The sequence below is a fragment of the Alligator sinensis genome, unplaced genomic scaffold (assembly GCF_000455745.1).
Source record: "Alligator sinensis unplaced genomic scaffold, ASM45574v1 scaffold68_1, whole genome shotgun sequence".
NCBI classification, from domain to species: Eukaryota; Metazoa; Chordata; order Crocodylia; family Alligatoridae; genus Alligator; species Alligator sinensis.
In genome coordinates, this window is record NW_005842728.1 from 38935 (window position 1) to 45952 (window position 7018).

Sequence of the window (7018 nt, forward strand, 5' to 3'; positions counted from 1 at the left end):
GGTCTGACCAGAAATGCCAGTACACCAATAGCCATCTTTATAACATTATTATAATACTATATAATTATGATGATTATAATAATTATATTGTGTAGTTATGAATAGTATGCTATTATGATATTTAACATAATGTTTAACTGAAATATTTGTTTTTCCTATATGTTAGTTACACTGACTTTATACCAGAGGTTATATTAACAAAATCCCTTGTAGCAGCTTGAGCAAAATGTCCTAGTCTCTGCCTAATGCAGCTGGGGAACTGAGTGTGGTCAGTAAGAAACAACTGGCCAGGGCAGTGCAGGCCATGGATGGCGACTGCCAGGTACTGGACACTGTTCTGGCCCCGGTGGTCGCCTTCATGCCACCTGCTGCCCAGTTTCTGACCTAGCCCCACCAGCCCACTGGCAGCCCCCTGCACCACAGCAGCAGGCCCCTGCCATGGCCTGGGGAGAGGTCCTGTGCATCGTTTGGCAGCCAGAGGCCCCTGGCCCTTCTTCTGCTCCAGGTCCTGTGCCACCCAGCCCCAGCCTCTGTTTCCTGCCCCCCCTCCTCAGGCCCAGCCCCCCACTCATCCCAGCTCCATGTGGGTGTGGAGCTGGAACTGCCCACACTGGGAGTCCTGGGACTGCACGCTGGCCCTGCTGGCTGTAGACAGCAGCTGCCAGAAGGGGAGCCACCACCACCAGGGGAGCACCAGCTGTTATTACCCCTGGGCGGGCCCCCTGTCCACCACATTTGCTGTGGCTTGCACACCCATGGGGGAACAGCCAGGCTAGGGACAGACATTAAACATAAACCGATTTAAATGATCAGAAACTGTTTTAAGACTGTAGTAGAACAGATGTTCAGTGCACATAAACTAGTTTGAAAATGGGTGAAACCGGTTTGAAATAAACCTGGTTGAATGTAATATCAGACTTAACTGATTTGGCTCAAACAGATTTATGCAATATCTGTGTCAGACCCCTTGCTAGTTTAAGATAAACCAGACTCCCACAGCATCCCGGTATGCTCTCTGGGCTGGGCAGGGCTTTCAGCTCCACAGCTGAGCTGGCTCCTTCCTTCTGCTCCTGGCTGGAGCTCCAGCAGAGACTACAGGTACAGTAGGGTCTGTCTGGCTTCCCCCTGCCCTGCCCTACCCACACTTTAGTGCTCGCTGCTAAACCAGGAATCCCCCACTCCTTCCCTCCCATCTCTCACAGGACGGGCCCCAGCCCCATGGACCCTAGGCATGTGGTATGCTAGCTAATGCCAAGAGGTGTCTGTGTGTCTCTCAAATTTCACTGGGACAGGCAGACAGAACAGTGGCCACATAGGGCTTTTGGAGCTAATCAACGGGTCAGCTGGTAAGCAGTTTAAGAAGAATTTGAACTAATGGAGAGAGGCTATTGTTTTGCTGATGAGATGATAAACATTGTTATCAGCTCCCTGCTTTCTTACTTGACTGTCAGTTTGCTGCAGACGGTATGAAGAAGCAGGGAGAGGGAGATTGAAAAGCTCCATATCATCAACAGATGCATTCACTGCACCCCCCCCCCCCCCTTTGTCTCAGAGTGCCAGCAGGAGTTTGGGGTCTGGCAACATGCCCACTCCTTGAGCAGCTAGTGGGGAAAAGCTTGGGACAGCGCAGGCAGGGTGGGAGTATACACCCCTCCCTAATCAGAACATCCTGCTGGGGCCTGGCCACCCCCTCCCCACCCCTCAGCTCAGCACTCTGGAAGGGAAGTGAGGGCTGCTGTAGCACCCCCATCTTCTAGCCTTAACCACTGCAGACATGTGCCTTAATTTCCTCAGTCCAGAGAAAATGTCTGTCTGGTTACAAACCGGTTCAGCGTAGCCAGGTTAGACTAACCTGCAAAGGTTGAATCAATTCAGGCTCAGGCTTTTTGAATGTCTATCCCTAGCCCCAGAGACCAGGGTGCTGGCAGCCTGTCCCTAGGCTCTGCCCCCTAGGCACCCCACACCATGGCACTCCAGGATGTCACACAAAGGACATTGTATGTAGTTTTCACAGGGAGTAAGTTTTTTTATTGTTGGTGGGTGGGGTGGGTGATGGAGGGGCTTTGTTTGTTGAGGATGGAGGGGGGCTTTAGTTGATGTAAGTGGAAAAACTTGTTCAGAACTTGAATGAGAAACGTGTTCAGTTTGGCTTAGTATTTTTCCATCTCATTCCCATTCATGAGGATGTATTAGCCACTGCGGAGCTTGCCTCTCAGCTCAGTTTCCTCTTCTGGGGGGTTTATAGTGGCCAGTACCCTTGGAAGCTTTAATGACAGTTGAAGAAGCTGCAGGCAAAGAAAAAAACTGTCTCAATTTCACACGTCTCTATTGAGTATGTCACTGGAGAGCTTTATCAGCTCTGTGGACAGAGCATATCTTGTAAACCTAATCTGGTCACGCAAAGGGTGACCTTCCCCTTTCACCCTTGATGGGAAAGAAGTGAGGCAAGATTGGTGAGGTTGTCTCTGGTGACTAAGATGCAGACACCATCCCTGGGCAGAAAAGAGGCAGGCAGACAGCATTGGAAAAGCTGACTTCAACAGATATGTCTTCCTCCCCCATTCCCATGAGGAGAGTGACACTAGAAGAGTGGAAAAATTACATCTAAGTCACTAGGGCCCACATCAGCAGTTACATTGCCAACTTAGGCGCTTAGGCAGATGTGAGCTCACACTTTGCCTTCTCTTGGGACATGGTTGGAGGGCATCAGACATCACAGACACTGACAATAGCAGAATGCAGCAGAGTTTTTGGACTTCGATTGCTGCCACCTTTGCAACAGAGCTCCTCAGAGATTCCTTGGTAATACCTCCAGTGTAAGCCCATCTGACACAAGCAGACTTCATGTAGTGGACAGAGGCAGAGTCGGTAGACTTCTGGGCTTCTCAAGGACAATAGACTCCTCAAAGAAGGCCATTAAATGGGAAGGGAGAAAATAAACCACCTAGCTTCTTTGGTGGCAAAGTGGGCTGTGATAACCTGGAGCAAGTCCTGAGACTCAGTTTACCTCCCCCTCATATGGTCAAATTTCTAAAGGGGAAAAAGGGGTGTTGGTTATAGCCATGTTGGTCTAAGGACATAGGCAGACAAGGTTATATAGAGGCATATAGAGAGTCTGTCTCTATATATAAAGGGGAAAAACAACTTTTCAATGAACAGTTCCCTTGCTCATGTTCACAGAGTGCAGCATGACAAATAAACCTTAGTGTCTCATTTCCCTGTGCTCTTGTAGAATGCAATATGGTACATAGACCCATGATGTGTTCTTTTCTGGATCTTAGCTTATACCTCCACAGCAAACCCTACATAGACATCCTTTTCTGGCTACTCAGACAGTGATTCTATATATACAGTTCCTGTGTGGTTTAGGTAACCTGGAAGGCCTTGTACAACCCTGTATTGTTTGGCCCTTACATTTTTGCTCGCATCTTTTTTTGCAAAGATAGGCAAAGATAGCCATGCTGTTACATAAAGGGAATCAGAAATATCGGATACAATATACAATTTCCTAGGCATTTACCTTGATGTACCATACTGCAATCTTCCTTTCCCATCTGCACAGAACTTTATTGCATTGTATCAGTCTAGTTCATATGTTGCTATGGGAACACACGAAACAGTGAAAGTGATAAATTCTGCACTGCAGTATGAAGGCATTGCTGCTTGGTCCACATTTAAAGTTGCACACATATATAACTATGGTAGGGTATTATCTCCCTTGAGTATGCATTTCATCACTGAATTTACAACTCACTGCAAAGAAAGAATGAGTTTTAGGAAAAGTAACGAATCACTTTGGGCAGTAGTTCAGAAGCTAGCAGTTTAAAGTGAGCTCCTTTTAGAAAAGTAGGTTTTGGTCCTAACATTTTCTTTGGTTCCTGGCTTGATTACAACAATTCCGTGTTTAGGCTATGGATTTATGAATCTTAAGGCATGAGTAAATCTCACTGTAGCAGCTATGTACCAATGAGAAAGTTGTGCATGGAAAGGCAATCATTTGAACAGAGGACAAATGTAGCTGTCTTATCCAAGAGTAAATCTGCCACTACTAGGCAAGGCTACATTGCTTTTAGAGGTTGTATCATGTGTTCACAGCTTTTTTTTTTACACCAAGACTGCTTGACTTGCCAGGGTGAGTGCTTCCTATTATCTATGGACTAAAATTCAACACCTGATTTTAGAGAAACCCCAGGTATAGGTTTTTTAAAAATCAGTTAAGTACATGTATTAGCAATTTCTAACAATTTTTGCTAACATAAACCAATAGAGATTGTTTTCCCATAAAAAAGCTATTTGTGCTGGCACCATGTAACTAACTCTCATGACGTTATCAGGAGTCTTGAAATATCTGTGTCATATACCCTGACTCCAGACGCAGCCTGGGTGCATCTCTAAAACAAACATTCACTTTCAGTATGCTCTCATACTTTTAGGTTGCCCTTCTGCCTCAAATCCCTTTCTGCTATGTGCTGAAACTAGCTGAGACATGCCAGAGGCCAATTCCTTGGCCTATGGTGTCTCAGCCCTGTGCCACTCAGGCCTTGCCACAGCCCTTGGCTGAGGGGATTTTGTCAGCTAGAAGGATTGCATCCCTCCCCAGTTATGGTCTCAGAAAAGATGGACCCCCCTTTCCATAGAATTGGCAAGCCTGTATGGTTAAATACTCTGGAATCACAGTTATTGCTGACAACAAGTGTTTTGTATAAAAGATAATAAAAGATTTTTATGCAAAGAAGAACAAGCATAAGAAACCAGTAACTGTATGTTGAGAAACAAATAGATATGAGAATAAACAAAAGAAGAAATCAGAACAATAACCTGTTTTACCCTGCATCTTAAAACCAAGAATGCAGTCTCCACCCAGCTCACCAGTGTTTTTCCAAACCTAAGAAAAACTGAAGACCAAGTAATTCTCTCAAGCAAGCCTTAAGTATAGCTGCTTAGGTAGCTAGTCATATATGTCACCTCCTGGATTCTTGTGGGGCTCCAGCTATGCATAGGATTTGCAGGGACCTCCTGAGTTGAGTCAAGTGTCCACACAGATAACCATGTCATACAGCCCCTTCCATAAACTCAATCTTTACCTTAAAGAGAATTAGTTTTTGCCTCCTACACATCTCAAATTAGGAATCTATTCCAGAACTTTGCTGCTCTGATATTTAGAAACCTTAATCTAATTTCCAGCCTTAATTTATATGCATTTGTTCTTGTGCCAACATTGTTCATTCACTTAAAATAGTTTTTATTCCTCACTGATGATTACACCCCTGATGCATTTCTAGACAGCAATCACATCCTTACTCAGCTTCCATTTTGTGGTGTAACCAAACTCTTTTAGTCTTCTCTCCCCTGAATGGTTCTCCATTCCCCTAATCACCTTAAGGCTATCGACAGACATTCAAAAAGCCAGAGTCTGAACTGATTCAACCTTTGCAGGTTAGTCTAAACTGCCTAGGTTGAACCGGTGTGTAACAGAACAGATGTCCCCCTGGACTGAGGAAATGTGGGCACATGCCTGCAGTTGCTCAGGCCAGGCATCAGAGGGTGCTAGAGCACATCCTCCACTGCAGGGGAACTGTGCTGGAGGGGCATAGCCAGTACAGGCTGAACTGGCCAGAGAGGGGTTTAATTCCCACCTTTCTGTCCCACCAGCAGGTACCCGAGCTGGGTCTGCCGAGTGCTTCCTTCTCGCTGCTGCATTGGAGGGCGCCATGGTTCCTAAGGCAGAGGGGGCAGTGAGGGGAGTTATTCTCCCCTCTACCCCCACTGCCCTGTGGGGACCGCAGCTGGGTCGGCCCGCTCTGACTGCCGCAGCTGCCTTCCAGCGGTGGAATAAGCCCCCTCCTGTCTCATCTGCTGGACACTGGAGGGAAGGGGAATAACATCTGTCCCTGCCCCACCAAGGGGCCCTGCCAGCTGGTGTCTGGCCCCACCAGGTGAGGGCTGGTTGGGGAGCGGGCTTCCTGGGCCAGCTTGGGGGTGCCAGCAGGCCCTGAGCCCGGCAGCCGACACTGCTGTGCCCCCTCCCCTGTGCAGTACCCAGGGTTGCAGCTGCACAAGCAGCTGCAGGCTGGCTGGGGCAGGGGGCTGTTCTGTTCCCAGCTGCCACTGCCATGGCTACACCACACTGTGCTGTGGCCCCAGCCCCGAGCGGTGCAGTACCATGTGGCAAGACCTGTAGCTGGAGGGGAGGGGAGGGGAGGGGAGAAAAACAGCCCTGCCAGGACAAGCCAGCTTCCCCTCCTTGCAGCAGTTACTCCCCCTCCCCCTCCTGCTGCTCCTGAGCTGCTTCAGGAGGTGGTGGGGTGCAGGGAGGAGCTTCAGCCCAGGCAAACTGTTAGCCACTTAAAGCCATTAAGGATTGAAAATTGTCTCTGAAAATCTCTGGAAAAGAGAGTTAATTCTGTTGCTGAGGAGACAGAACAAACTGAAAGGAACCCTAGGAGTGTGTGGGGCATTCATGGCTGCCAGCGTCTGACAGGTCTGGTTCTGGCCTAAACAGGCTGAAGTCCTATTGTTACTAGTCAACAAAACTTAGCATGATGAAGAATATCAGCATCATAGCTGGTGCCAAGCAGCACCCTCACTGGCAGTTTCTGCTGTAAGACCAAATTTGAATGGTCATGGATACTGCCATTTCAACTGTGGACATGGATGACTGGTGCCACCTTAGTGTGGGGGGGGCACATGCGCCCCCCCCCCCCCCCCCCCCCCCCCAGCAACAAGTCAGCGACTGGTGGGGGGGTTCCCCCTGTGGCTGATCGCAAGATGGCCGATTGCTGCAGCAGCTTCTGGGAGTGCAATGGTGCTCCACTCCCAGGCCAGCACTTGCGGGGGGGGGAGGGGGTGCTGGCACTCCCACCTGCACCCTCACCCACTGCCTAAGTGGGGGGGTACAGCCAGTCAGGGGGTGCACCGGCACTCTTACCACTGACTGTGGAAGTGACAGCACAGGCCTGAGGCATATTTGCAATGTCTTGGCAGGGAAGGTTGTGGTCCCATTATCCATCATGGAAAG